The following is a 15,556-nucleotide window of genomic DNA, read 5'->3' as shown; positions in this document are numbered from 1 at the left end:
CGAGGCCCCTTCTGAGCATAGAGCCACTGGAGCCATTGTAAATCTGGCCCTGGGGGGCAGAGCTGTAGCTGTCAGCATAGCATAGACACATTGCACAGGTTACATTTGCCATGTTTCAACTCTGCACATGGACACGGTTCTTAATTATTTGTCTACACTGGGAAAATCAGTGAGGTGTTGAAAATGTTCTAGGCAGCTCACTTAATTAACGCCTTATTAAACACGCCTAATTAGCACCCAGTTCCGGCAGGATTTCAATCCTTTAACAACGTGTCTGCTGGACATGGTCAATACAGGACTGTCTCTTGTTGCTGGGAAGTCTCAATCCGGGCCACATTTACCTGGGCGCTGTACGTACCGTCTCCCTGTGCATATGATTGTAAAAGGGAAGTAACAAGGCCCAGAGGTGCCACGTTTCTGAGTTCCCAAGGGGTGCTCGAGCCCCCCTGCCCCCACTCTGCCCTAGGCCCCGCCCCCACTTCACCCCTTCCCCCAAGCTCCCACCTCCAACCCTTCCTGCCCTCCCCCCACCTCTTCCTGCCTCTGCTCCTCTCCCTCCCCCCCAGCCCCCAGTGCCTCCTGCACACCACTGAACAGCTGATTGTGTCAGGCAGGAAGGCTATGGTGGTGGTGGGGCGGGGGGGGAGCACTATTTTTTTCTCGTGGGTGCTCCAGCCCCGGAACACCCACAGGGTCGGCACCTATGATAAGCCCAGAGAAAGTTTGTCTACACATGGAGCTTTTAATAAATGAGTGCTTTGTTCCAGTTTAGCTTAATCCACTGGTTAAAGCTACATCCAAACCAGGCACTCATTTAAAACAAAAGCAACAGTTTGGGGTCAATCAAAATAGGTTGGGTTCTGACTTTGTTTTATAGGTTTTTCTATAACTCTTAATATAACGAAAGCAATTTTTGAAACGGTCATTTCAAAACATTCCATTGTGATCTGGTCAAAGCATTAGTTTGACTTTAACCAAAAGCTTCACTTGGATTTTTTTTTCTTTTTTTAAATAGAAGTTTATCTAAACTGGCACTTTCCAATGGAAAACGGTTCTGCTGGAGAACTTTGAACCAACTCTATCTCTCAACAGAAAAAAAATAAAAATAGATGACTTCATTAGGCACCCGGTGCTCAAACCAAACCTGCAGGTTCAGACTGTTTCATCTTGATAGTTCTAGAGTAGATGAAAATTCATTCTCACGGCCAGTCCCAAAACCAGGTAGCTCAGGAGATGACAAGTGGGAGAGAGGCTACAAACTACAGGAAGGACAGATTGATGCTGGTCTTAGGCCAGGTCTACAGCACAAGGTTTTATTGCCATAAATACATTGGTCGGGGGTGTGAAAACATCTCTCTGCTGGCAAAACACCCAGGGTGGACACAGCCGTGCCAAGAGAGTGCTTCTGTTGGCATAGCGAATGTCGTTCGGGGAGGAGGGGTTACTAGGCTGACAGAAAAATGCTTTATGTTGACATGAGCTGGGTCTTCATGAGGATATTCTGCTGGCACAGCTACACCAGTATCGCTGTATCAACAGGGCCTGCGTAGCGTAGACCAGCCCTGAGTCTGGTGAAAATGAAAGGAAGGTACAAAGGATGCAGTTTGGAAGCAGAAGTATTAGCATTACTTTTGGTCCCTGTTATGTCTATTGACTGTAACACTTTACTATGAGTGGGTGACTATTATGCTGTGATTAGCGTGGAGGCAATATGTTTCTAGCCATCTTGATTCACATCCCAGTCCATGCCAAGCTGTGTTAGCTGAAAACCATTGCTTCCACGCTGCTTGAAAGAGGCACGTCTCCTCCGGCATTGTGATTTTGAACATATGGTCCTCTGAACTTTGTGATGAATGGGACGATAACGCTCTGTCACATCTGCAGGTGGCATATAATCTTCAGCCTTCACAAACTTCAAGATCACCCTAATTTCTTTCACAATAGCTTCTCGAGAGGTTAACGGGCTGGCCGGAGGAGTTTGATTTTAAACAAATGACCCTCGTTCAGAGCAGCTGTCTCAAAGAATGTGTCAGACAGCTGTTTCCCATTGCTCTCCAGTTGTTGGGAATCTAGCATTACTCCTTCCTTCTCCACATTCTTTGAGACAGCCATAGACAATATTGCTCCCTTCTGCTGGGGGTTACACAACATGTAATAAATGAAATGTCATCTTTCTGGCTTCTCTTCCCTCTGCTATTGGTTTGGCAAGCGGCTTCCTTTTCTGAAACTGAGCTGAACCTTATCTGTAGGGCCCTACCAAATTCACAATCCATTTTGGTCAATTTCACGGTCAGAGGATTTTTTAAATCACAAATTTTGTGATTTCAGCTATTTAAATCTGAAATGTCACAGTGCTGTAAGTATAGAGGTCCTGACCCAAAAAGGAGTCATGAGGTAGGTGGTCACAAAGTTATTGTAGGGGGGGTTGCGGTACTGTTATCCTTACTTCTGCGCTGCTGCTGGCAGCGGCACTGCCTTCATTGCTGGGCAGCTGGAGAGCGGTGGTTGCTGTCTGGGAGCCCAGCTCTGAAGGCAGAGCTGTCGCCAGCAGCAGCGCAGATGTAAGGCTGGCACGGTATGGTATTGCTACCCTTCTGCGCTGCTGCCTGCAGAGCTGGGCTCTCAGTCAGCAGCCGTCACTCTCCGGCCACCCAGCTCTGAAGGCAGCTGCGCAGAAGTAAGGCTGGCATGGTATGGTATTGCCACCCTTACTTCTGTGCTGCTGCTGGCAGGGCGCTGCCTTCAGAGCTGTGCTCCCGGCCAATAGCCGCAGCTCTCCGGCCACCCAGCTCTGAAAGCAGCGCAGAAGTAAGGGTGGCAATACCGCAGCCCTCCCTAAAATAATCGTGTGACACCCCCCCCCCCCCCGCAACTCCCTTTTGGGTCAGGACGCCCAATTTGAGAAATGCTGGTCTCCCCTGTGAAATCTGTACAGTATAGGGTAAAAGCGCACACACAAGACCAGCTTTAACGGGAGGAGACCAGATTTCTTGGTCTGTGACACGTTTTTCATGGCTGTGAATTCGGCAGGGCCCTACTTATCTGACTTTGATAGAGTGGCTACAATGAAATCCTTGTTGCCAGGCAGTGGCTGTCTCATCTTGGTAGAATGCACCTAAGGAGACTCAAAGGAGAGCAGTGGAAACGGGGGGCACTATATGACACTCCGCTTTGACAAGCTCAGCACTCATGTCAAAGGCCCAACTTTGTTGCGTCCATATTTCAGGGCAGTTCGTCAGCTGGAGTCAGTCAGTGTAGATCCATTGACCTAGCTCCACTGAAGGTCACTCTGCTCCAGCTGAGGATTTAGCCCTTCTTCATCAGGATTCACGGTGCCGGGGAGGGCGGCGGGGGTTAGTAGAACATAAGCCATGTGACGCTTCCCCAAATGCCTCATACAGAGTATTGAGCCTTCTGTCGATATTCAGCTTCTGGGTTAAGAGATAGTTTCAGACACTGTTGGTAACATCATCCATTCATTGAGACATGACCCTGGCCTGCCGGTTCAGGTTATTTTTCTCTGACTGCAGTGGAGCAGTGCATACTGGGATCAATCGTCTCCGCAAGACTCTTGCTTCCTGTGGACTACTTGCTCCATTTCCCAGAAGCTCACTGCCATCCCTGATATCTCCATCTCTCACTCTTCACCTCCGGCACCCACTGAAGCCAAGATCTCCCCTTCAGTCCTCCCTTCATGGCAGCCAGTCCTCTCAAACCCCTCACTCAGTCCTTCCCAAAAGGCCACTACAGAGATACTGAGCTCCTCTTATTCTGCCCCTGTGGCTCCCAATGGCTCCCTCCAGCGCCTCCCCACTCCTTCACACAACACTGCATTTTCCCTCCATCTAGCTTCTCTTTACAGTGACATCTTCGTGCTCCCTTGGGAAAACACGAGAGGTAGAGCTGGTTTGGAAAATAAGCTCTTTTTGCTGCAAGACTCAAATGAATTTTTGTCTACATTTTTTTTTTCCACAGACAAGGTCAAGTTTTCAGCAAAAAATCAAAAACTTAAATACTGAAGCTGAAAACCTCCATTTAGAAGATGTTGCTGTGGTGACTAATGGGAGATGACTCTTGCCACCATTCTCCTCTGTGGACCAGGCTCTCTGATCAGACCACATCTCCCATAATGCACTGCATTCTTACCTCTTAATGGGGGGAGAGGGTTGCATCATGGGAGATGTGGTCTGGTAGGGGAGATCAGCCCAGAAAGGAGAACGGGGTACATGAGGAAAACAAACTATAATTCCCATGAGGCACCATCACATCACTTCTAAATAAAAATATGCGGAATTGCAGGATTTCTTTAACAAGAAATGAAATCAAAGGGCGGTTTTATTAGCGTCTTCCTTGAGGTGCAGGAAATCCTAAAGCTCTCCCTTTCTTAACTAAGATTTCATGCTCAGAAACATACTTTGGACTGGAGCTGGGCAAATAACTGACTTATTTTTTCTTGGTTTGCTAGCAATTTCAAAAAAACAAATGTTTTGGCTCAACACACACATTTAGTAGGCCCAAAACGAAATTTTGTTTCAATCTCCAGCTTTTGAATGTTTCCATTTTTAAATACAACTGAAGGAAATTTCCAGGCAAAATCACTTCAGATTAAAAGCCATGGAAACTTTTTTTTGGTGGGGAGCAGAAACTATTTAGCAAAAACTGACATGCATTTGCAAACTGTTTGTGCTGCTGAAGCTGCAGGGGTCTGTTTTGATTTTTTGCCAAGAAGTGGGTTTTTTTGGCCAAAAAAATGTCACTCCTCTCTATGGGAGGTCTGATCACCTGGGGCTCAGCAGAAGCCAAGGGAATACAACTGATGGGGTAACAGTATAGTATATATCTAGGGATTAGCAGGGAAAGGGTTAACTTTTTCTCCCTGAGGAGCAAAAAGAGCACAGCTGCATGTCCTCAGAGCAGGACTTGTCTGTGGAGCTGTCCATAAGGGCAGTGAGCTGTAGTGATTTATGTCTTCCCAGGACACCACGGGATATGATCCAAAGCCCCCTAGCAGCTCCCACTGACTTCACTGGGTTTTGCATCAGGCACTGGAAAAGGCTTTGTTCCAGAGACTGCAGCAGGGTCTTCAGTGGGAGTTGGGGAAAATGCTGGCTGGGGAAATTCTGGGATTTTGGCTTGACAACACTGTGATCTGTCTGGTTCCATTGAGCAACATGACCCTGCTGGGTTTTTTAAACATCTTAACCCCTTCCTGTGAGGGAGAAAGACTTTTCCCTGCTTCGACTGGGGTCTAGAAACTCAGTAACTCTCAGCTGGGGCACTGAGAGAATCTGTGCTCTGCTCTCTGCCTCTGGTATTGTCCTCTGTAAATCTGTTAAAATAGCCTTGGTTATATTTTTTTAACATAGCTGCAGGACTGATGGGACTTTTTAGGGGTATCAAAGTCTTTCATGAATCAGTTCGGAAAGACCAGGTGGGTGAGGTGATATCTTCTGTTGGTGAGAGAGAGACAAGCTTTCGAGCCAGACAGCGCTCTGACCCTGCAATCAACGAATCAATCGCTCATTCAGCTAGGTTCACCTTGGCTGCTGTCACGTATCAGAGGGGGAGCCATGTTAGTCTGGAGCTGTAAAAAGCCACAGAGTCCTGTGACACCTTATAGACTAACAGAAATTTTGGAGCAGGAGCTTTCGTGGGTGTGGCTCTAGGCCTGTAGTTAGGGCTAACATCCACCAGGTGGCACAAGACAACCAGTCCTATCCAATCTCACAGGCATCCTGGGCATAGAAGGCGGCTCGGTTGGGTTAAATGATTACAAGGTGTACGGGGCCGTAACGTTTCCTTGCCGTTCGTTTGGTGGGTGGCACTGTAACTTGCCATCGGGAACACTAAAGACTCATGGCATTGCAGTTACCAGGTAGCAAGGTTAAAATGAACCCCCCCCCCTCTCTTTCAAGCTTCCCCCTGTATTTTTGGTGTGTTGCCTAACGATTCTGCTGTACCCCTGGCATATGGCCCTTGGAAAACTGGGAACTCCAATTTCCCCCAATGAATCAAGGGATCGCTTTAAAAATGGGTCTGCCCCTTGATCCCCCCCATGCCTTTCCCCCTCCCCCCCCTTCCCTTCCCCTCCCCATTTATCTCTGGCACATTATCATCCTATCTAATCACTTGCTCATGTTTTGAGTCACTCATGTTGCAGGCTGCAGCTTTATGTCCTGTGAAGCCCCAGATGTGCCCTCCAGAGCACTCGCTTCTCGCTGCCCACCATCCCTCTGGCCAAGGAGTGTCTGGAGCCAGCCTCCTGGTATCCTACCAGCGCAGCTCCCGACTCAGACGGGGTCACTGCTGGACAATGCTGGGCCCTTCTCCCCTCCTTCCCTGGACTCTGCTGCACACCAGGTCCAGCCAGCTGGCAACTTGGATTTAAATAATTATTATATGACATTTCATGGGTGGGATTCTTCAAATCTCACTTACAACCCAATCAGTGTCAAGTGCCTTCGTGCCTAGGGCTCCTTTGAATCCCAGCCGACATCTTCAAATCACTGTCCCAATGTATTAATCAGTGTTCGTAACATGCCAGCAAACCAGGGTGAGCCCCGTTTTATAGACAGGGGAGAGACACAGTGAGGCCAAATAGAGACAGGGGCAGAGCTGGATTAGAACTGAAAATGCCCAGCTCCCAGATCGGTCTTCAGCCCACTCACCCCTCTGCAGAGCAATAAGAGATTAACTATCAAATGGCCACAGTTCACTGATAACTGTAGCTAGCCTGGCACATGATACAAACAGATTGATAAGCAGATGGTTTATCGGAGCCTCTATTTTACTCGAGCAAGATTTAACAGCTCTGCAATCTACCAGCAGCTTCCTGGCTCAAATACGGCGCAGACGTGCTTCACGGCATCTCAGCGAACATCCCTTTGTGGTGCAATGTTCGACTCTCTCAGTCCAATGTGGCAAAGTTAGCAAACTCTCCTTGGCTGTCCATGTCAATAGGTTGCCAACTTTCCAATTTTTAAAAACTGGACACTACAGGCCCCCCTGTCCCTCACGCCTGAGACCCTCACCCCCTGTCGCTCGCTCCTCCCTTCCCCGGGACTCACGTGCAGCCTGCAAAGTCTCAGCTGGACACGGAGACTGCCTGCCCGCCCAATCAGGGCACTGGGGGGCAGAGGCGGGCATCAGTCCCCAGAGCCAGGGCCCCAGGAGGGTGAGAAGGTGGGATAGGCTGTCACAGGCAGCGAGCCCAGCCTCCGACCCCTCTACTCAAATGCCACAGGATCCCTCCCCGGGCGGTGCTGCTACCTACCTCTCTGGGAGCCCATTCCTCAGATTAAGCTTCTCTCCATCCACCGAGCTCCTCCAGCAGCTGCTCTTCCCGCCCTCCCAGGGGCAGAGGCCAATTGCGGTTGCTGAGGTAACTGGACATTTGGTGTCCAGTCAGCAGTACTGACCGGACACTGCACAGGACACCTGGCAACCCTACATGTGAATAAGGTTATTTGCCTTCATGTCGGGAGAATTAGGCTCTTCCCTCCTTTGCCTTCAGCCTCTAATTTTGAGGAAAACTGTTTTTTATATCTGCCCCTGTGGCAGGACAACCCAGAGGATTCAGGGGGCCTGGGGCAAAGCAATTTTGGGGGCCCCTTCCATAAAAAAAAAGTTGCAATATTATAGAATATTATATTCTCGTGGGGGCCCCTGCGGCGCCCGGGGCCTGGGGCAAATTGCCCCACTTGCCCCCGCCCCGGGCGGCCCTGCCCTGTGGGGCAGTCGGAGTGTCTCGGACTGGGGAAACGGCAGGACCAGCGGTGGGTTTGGACACGGACAAAGGCGAGTTGCTGACACCCACCCTGGACGCTGGGGAGAGTGAAGAGGAAGCATGAGGGCATATGCTGGGATCTGAGCAGGGCTCCGAGGAGGAGGGGAACGGAGAAAGAAAGGAATCTGCAGCCTGCACTGTGCTGTGAAGTGACCTGTCGTGAGTAGGGCCCTGCCAAATGCCCAGTCCTAGGATTTAAAAACTCATCAATGTTGTGATTTCAGCTATTTACATCTGAAATGTCAGGGTGTTGTAATTGTAGAGGTCCTGACCCAAAAAGTAGTTGTGAGGGGTCACAGGGTTATTGTGTGGGGGGGGGGGGTTGCAGTGCTGCTACCCTTACTTCTGCGCTGCTGCTGGCAGTGACACTGCCTTCAGAGCTGGGCAGCTGGAGAGCGGCGGCTGCTGGCCGGGAGCCCAGCTCTGAAGGCAGAGCCACCGCCAGCAGCAGCGCAGAAGTAAGGATGGCACGGTATGGTATTGCCACCCTTACTTCTGAGCTGCTGCCTGCAGCGCTGGGCCCTCAGTCAGCAGCCGCCACTCTCCGGCCACACAGCTCATGGTGCGGTATTGCCACCCTTACTTCTGCGCTGCTGCTGGCGGGGCGCTGCCTTCAGAGCTGGGTGCCCGGCCAACAGCCGCCATTCTCCAGTCACCCAGCTCTGAAATCAGCACAGAAGTGAGAGTGACAATACCCTAAATGAACCTTGTGACCCCTCCCAAATCCCTTTTGGGTCAGGACCTTCAATTTGCGAAACACTGGTCTCCCCCATGACATCTGTACAGTACAGGGTAAAAGCACAAAAAAGACCAGATTTCACGGTACGTGGCGTGTTTTTTATGGCCGTGAATTTGGCAGGGCCCTAATCATGAGCCGCTCACTTGCCTTTTCCTGGGTAGCTGCTTAGCTTATTCATCTACCCCACTAGAGCTCTGCCCAGATGCACCATCAGGGAGCCAGTTGTGAGCCTATCTGATTCCGGTGCAAGTTTAAAGCTGCAGGGGAGCGGGAGCGATAGATGTAGCGGAGCTCTGCTCCAGCATGCACACTTCCTGCCCTGGCATGCCTGCGATGGGCACAGGAGGAGGCAGACATGTCCTCTCCCCTGCCCGCTGGCGGGAAGTTCTGCAGTGCAAAAGGCTGAATTGAAGTCTCTACGGAGTGGTAGAAATCCAACTAGCACCGCAGCCTCCTTAGCAGTCAGCACCCTTCGGTGCGTGGCTCTGCACTCAGATTTAATTAGACACAGGTGCAGGCTAGAACACCAGTTGCCACAGTGGATCTTGTATATTGCTTCCAGGCTCCGAGGGCAGTAGGAACACAGCAGGCAGCTTGTGTTCTAAATAGCCCGTGTTGGGCAGCAGACCCAGAAAAAGTGAGTGTGTGGGGGGTGATTTGATAGCTACTTTCAGCTACCTGAAAGGGGGGTTCCAAAGAGGATGTTCTCAGTGGTAGAAGATGACAGAACAAGGAGTAATGGTCTCAAGTTGCAGAGGGGGAGGTTTAGGTTGGATATTAGGAAAAACTTTTTCACTCAGAGAGTGGTGAAGAACTGGAATGGGTTACCTAGGGAGGTGGTGGAATCTCCTTCCTTAGAGGTTTTTAAGGTCAGGCTTGACAAAGCCCTGGCTGGGATGATTTAGTTGGGGATTGGTCCTGCTTTGAGCAGGAGGTTGGACTAGATGACCTCCTGAGGTCCCTTCCAACCCTGAGATTCTATGACCCATTAGGTGCTAGTTCACTATGTAGCACAAAGCTTGCATTTATAACACAAAAGGGGCCTGCTGGGAGATATACCCATCTCCTAGAACTGGAAGGGACCCTGAAAGGTCATTGAGTTTAGCCCCTGCCTTCACTAGCAGGACCAAATACTGATTTTGCCCCAGATCCCTAAGTGGCCCCTCACACCCCTGGGTTTAGCAGGCTAATGTTCAAACCACTGAGCTATCGCTCCCCCCTCAGCTAGTGTCAGCATTACGCTATGCACTGGATTGAGCAAGGGCCCACATTGGGACTAGCTAGAGATGAGATGGGAGATACAGTAGCTGGAGCTCTCTCACTCCTGCTTATTCATGGGCAGCCCTTTGGGATGTCACATACTAGAGTGACGGCTGGACACGAGACCATTAACCCCCAGCCCCTCTCAGTCTGTGCTCTAGACGCGTGCTCCCTTCCCCGTTCCAGTAGGTCAGGGGAAAAGCTGCTCCTGCCGGCCAAACATCCAAAAGGAAATAATGCCTCTTGTTTGGTGCAGTTTCAAAGAGCAGCAAGCCAAATGGAAACTCATTAGAGACCAGATCAATAGGCAGCTCCCCACACGTGTAGGGACACAAGTTAGACTCTCCTTACATGACCTTGCTGGGAGCAGTTTCACGGCTGTGCTGTGTCAGGTTGTGGGCATTATTCCATTGCCAATTGCATGTAGCTGCACTTGCTCCACCTCTCTGCACCTTGACACCTTGCATCTTTATTTCTCCACATCCTAGGTCATAAGAACATAAGAACGGACATACCGGGTCGGACCAAAGGTCCATCCAGCCCAGTATCCTGTCTACCAACAGTGGCCAATGCCAGGTGCCCCAGAGGGAGTGAACCTAACAGGTAATGATCCAGTGATCTCTCTCCTGCCATCCATCTCCATCCTCTGACAAACAGAGTCTAGGGACACCATTCCTTACCCATCCTGGCTAATAGCCATTAATGGACTTAACCTCCATGAATTTATCCAGTTCTCTTTTAAATCCTGTTATAGTCCTAGCCTTCACAACCTGCTCAGGCAAGGAGTTCCACAAGTTGACTGTGCGCTGTGTGAAGAAGAACATCCTTTTATTTGTTTTAAACCTGCTGCCCATTAATTTCATTTAGTGGCCCTTAGTTCTTATATTATGGGAACAAGTAAATAACTTTTCCTTATTTACTTTCTCCACATCACTCATGATTTTATATACCTCCATCATATCCCCCCTTAGTTTCCTCTTTTCCAAGCTGAAAAGTCCTAGCCTCTTTAATCTCTCCTCATACGGGACCTGTTCCAAACCCCTAATCATTTTAGTTGCCCTTCTCTGAACTTTTTCTAAGCCAGTATATCTTTTTTGAGATGAGGTCCTATTCACAAGCACCAAAGCAACCCGGCAGCTGCATTGCTGAACCAGTAAATCCACAGAAGCCAATGGCATGTCTCTGAGCCTACCCTGACTAAAGATATAGCTACACTTGAAATGCTACAGAGGCAAACTGGAGCTGCACCACTGTAGTGTAGACCCTACCTATGCTGGCAGGAGGGGTTCTCCCATCAGCGTAGGTAATCCACCTCCTTGAAAGGCAGTAGCTAGGTCAATGGAAGAATTCTCCCATCCATCTAGCACAGGGGAGAGGTTGGCATAGCGATGTCTCTCAAGGGTGTGGGGTTTGTGGAGATGTAGCTATGCTGGTGAAAGTTCCCAGTGCAGACCAGCGCAAAGAGAGACCGATTTCAGAGTGCTTCTGGGAACAGGCTACCTGTACACCACTCAGCATGCTTAAGAAAGATCTCTTGGCTACAACACTGCCTGCCCCCTTACTTACTGTTAATTCCCTTTCAGGCAAAGTTACTACCTTTTCCACCATATGCAGGATTTCATCATAGGTATTGCATACAAAAAACTACAGTAAAAGAACATGATTACGTTTGCAAATACTCAATATGTAGGAAGTGCCAGAATAAAGATTGCTTGTGCAACTTTACTTCAGAGCTTCTGCACCTCGATAGTCTTTAATTACAGGTTTCAGAGTGGTAGCCATGTTAGTCTGTATCTGCTAAAAGAACGAGGAGTACTTGTGGCACCTTAGAGACTAACAAATTTATTTGGGCATAAGCTTTCCTGGGCTAAAACCCACTTCATCATATGCATGCAGTGGAAAATACAGTAGGAAGATATATATACACAGAGAACATGAAAAAATGGGGGTTGCCATACCAGCTCTAACAAGACAAATCAATTAAGGTGGGCTATTATCAGCAGGAGAAAAAAAACGTTTGTAGTGATAATCAGGATGGCCCATTTCAAACAGTTGACAAGAAGGAGTGAGTATGAGCAGGGGGAAATAGTTTTTAGTTTGTGTAATGACCCATCCACTCCCAGTCTTTATTCAAGCCTAATTTAATGGTTTCCAGTTTGCAAATTAATTCCAGTTCTGCCGTTTCTAAACATTACACAAACTAAAAACTATTTCCCCATGAAAGTCACGACCATTTTTACCACGGATTTCAGTGGGAGCAGGATCTGGCTCTAGACTCGTTATATAACAGTGCACAGTTCTTTGTTCATCTGTTTATTAAGCCCTTTGTTCCTTGATGCTGATTAGTTTTTCTCTTTAATTGTGCTTGAGGGTGGGGGAGGGGCACTGCTATGGAAGTAACAACAAAGACTTTTTCACGGGGTATGTCGGCGGTTGTTCTCCGGTGAATATTGCACAGGGTTATAACAAGCGGGGAGTGGTCTCAGGGTCCTGTCTATAACACTCTGAATCACGGTTCTCCTGCCTGCCCACCTTCAGGCACCCCTTTTCAGACTGTAACGGGCACCATTTTTAACTGCAAAACCGTGGAAAGAAAAGCTGGTCAGGTGATGTCTCCCAGCTTCGTAATGGATAGGCCTGGGGCTCTTTTCCAATTTGAACATAACAGTTGTTTCTGCTTACATAATAATCTAGAACCAAGAGGACTGTGATCAGATGAGTCATGATTTGAATCAGAAATGTGAAATAACCATGGCCCCGGGAAGGGAAGCAAAACTTGCTCTTTCTAATTCAGCGAAACTAATGTGACCTAATATATCCAGCGGGTTATTGTATCTTAGCATGGAATCAGCTGGGTAGGTTTGTGATCTAATACCCTGCATCCTGAGATCTGCAAAATTCACAAACACTCCTCCCCGCTGGAGACTAAGGCTATGTCTACACTGCAGGCAGGCAGTGATTGCAGTACATGTGGACGCAGATAGCCAGCTAGGAGGAGCACTGGAGCCACGGCTTCACGGAGGACTAGTTAGCTGAGTAATTACCCAGCAGTCTGAGGGGCTAGCTACTACCCATCTTCACTGCTGTTGATGCTCACACGAGCAAGCTCGGTAGCAAGGCAGCAGGTCTTGAACCATAGTCTAGCACAGGCCCTGAGGATCCAGCAACCTGCTAACTGCTGCCAAACTAGAAGCTGAACTCTGAGAGAGGGCTCCAGTCCTGGGAGCCGATTGGTGGAATGCTGGGGGGTCCTGATTGGATCCCAGCTTTTATTTAAATCAAGCCCAGGAAGAGGCAGGTGTCCTTTCAATTCGGTCTCCCCTGGTTTGGATGGTCTCTTTTGTATTACACCTGCTCCTGCTGTCGGCCTCCTGACTCAATGGTTTGCCCTCTGGCCTGTCTCAGACTCTGACCTCCTGGTATGCGATCTGGCCTGACTCCTGCTCTGGCCACTAGGTGAGACCACCCACGTATTGAGTGACACTTAGATATGCTGCAATCACACCTCGGACTGCAGTGCAAAAGAGACCATCACCCAAGACTTCATTTCATGCACATAAAGTGAATAGTCTCGGCTGGGCTACACGCAGGGGAGAGGGTTGGCTGGATTGGGGCCAGCGCCTACAGCTCTCCTGTCTGTGTAGTGTAACCACTTTGGATTCAGATCCTTGGTTCTGGTCTCAGGAAGGAGTGTGTGAAGGCAACGCTGCCCAAAGGATGCTAGCAGCCCTGGGTGTACGCCTCTTTTCCTAGCCATGCCCTCTGCCCTGTGCGTGGCTGTGGGGCTCCGCCAAAGGGTCTCTAAGATGGCTTGAAAGCTGCTTTGTGCTGCTGGAGCAGAAGAGCTATGGGGGGGGGGCAGGATCTGGCCCTGAGTCATGGCAGCAGTGGTCTAAATCAGGTCTGTAATAGAAAGGCTGCCTTTGGGAATAAAGGGCAAAATCTGCCCCTAAATCTAAGCATTGTTTCGGTGTAAGTGAGGGAGCTTTTGGCATATGCTACTAGTAACATTTCTTGGCCAATTCCCCTATGAAGACCTAAAATAGTCCCAAGTGCTGCTTTTTAAAGATGCGATTAACTTTTAATTCCAATTCTAATATCACTTAAGGAGGAATCCAGCCTGTGGGACACAAGCCAGATCTAACCCCACTCATGCTAGTAACCTGGGCAAAATTTTCAATTTACACCTCTCTAGGTCCTTGCATCTAGGCTGTATCTAAATCTTGCTGGTTCTGTCTGAGTGAGAGCTGTAAGACATGGCCTTTCCGACCCACCCACCCAGCCAACACGCTCTCGCCGGAGCTCTCACCGCCTGGCTCAGTTACTGCAACATCACCTTGCTCTGGGCTTGACAAGTGCCCGGTCCTGCCCTCTCCTGTCCAGTCAGGCTGCTGCTGCAAAGTTCATTCTCCTAGACCTTCACTTGGCCCATGTCACCGTCTTTGTATTCCTCCACTGGCTCCTCCTTCTGTATCGCATCAGACAGAAGCTGCCTTTCATCACTTTCAAGGCCCTTCGCCCCACCTACCCTTTTTCTGTCATTCAGTAGCAAGGGGCTGACTCCTCCTCTGATGGGGCCATGGTGCCAGCCTCCATCCCCCACTTGTTAAATCGTCAAACAGGTACCTTCATCCTCTCTCCTATGTGAGGATGAGACCCCCGTAAACAGCTGCAACAAAGCTCCTTCCCTCAATACTCCCCTTTCCTGTAGTGCCTATAAATCCTTTGACAGGGGTTAGGCGGCTGGGGCGGTGTGACCCCTGCCGATCAGCAATATTGTCTCATTGTTCTCCTCTGCCTGTCTCCATCTGTTATCTCTTATGGGTTAGGGCAGAGACCATCCTCTTGTTCTGGATTTGTACAGCGCCTAGCACAATGCAGGCCTGGTCCATGACTCGGGCTCCTAGGCACTACTACATATTCTGCTGCTTATAGAATGGCTTGATTCTCCTTCCGGGGAGACGATGAGAGAACAAACACATGGCAGATGTTGGAGATGTTGCTTAAGCACGACTGGAAGATGCTCGGATACTACAGATAGGAGCCTCGCATAAGAACCTATACCGAACAAATAGCATCAACCCACTCTTTTAAGGCAGGTCTCTGATACAGTCAGGGGCAGTCTCCTCTATGGCGTTTGGGGGGACCGGGAAGCTAAGACGTTGCATGTTCCTAAGGTACTTACATGGCCCTATCACCACAATATCAGAGCACAACCTTTAATGCCGTTATCCTCAGAACACCCCCACTAACCGCCTGTGCTCTAGGCAGGGGGAACAGGATGCCTGGCCCAGCGAAGGGGATTACACGCAGGTCTTCTGAGTACCTGCCTAGCACCCTAACCCCTGAACCATCCTTCCTCTACCTCTCCGAGTAGTTACACGCCTATTGCTCTTCGGGGTGGAGAGGGGCTGAAATGGAAAAGGCCCTTTCCTTGCCTCGCGCTCGCCCTGCGGGTGGCAAGCAGCTCCCCCTCGTCCGACCCCTGCCCCAGCATCCAAGGCAGCGAGATCACTCAGGTGGCACCCAAAGGCACTGCCCACCCGGAGCCAGCCCCCGAAAGTGTGAGTCTCCTAGGTGAGCCGCCATCACCAGCGCAGACAGCCCCTGGGCCCCGATCTAGTTTAATCACACGAGAAACCACGGTGGCAGCCTCAGGGGTTCAAGGGCGTTTTCATACAGGCCGACTCCCAGTCCTTGAGAACTGAGCCTTGAGAACGGAGCACAAGCCTTTAACCAGTGTCCAATGGCAGCCTCATAAAGTGAATTGT

The sequence above is a fragment of the Mauremys mutica genome, chromosome 10, assembly GCF_020497125.1.
Source record: "Mauremys mutica isolate MM-2020 ecotype Southern chromosome 10, ASM2049712v1, whole genome shotgun sequence".
NCBI lineage: Eukaryota > Metazoa > Chordata > Testudines > Geoemydidae > Mauremys > Mauremys mutica.
This window is presented reverse-complemented; position numbering follows the sequence as displayed.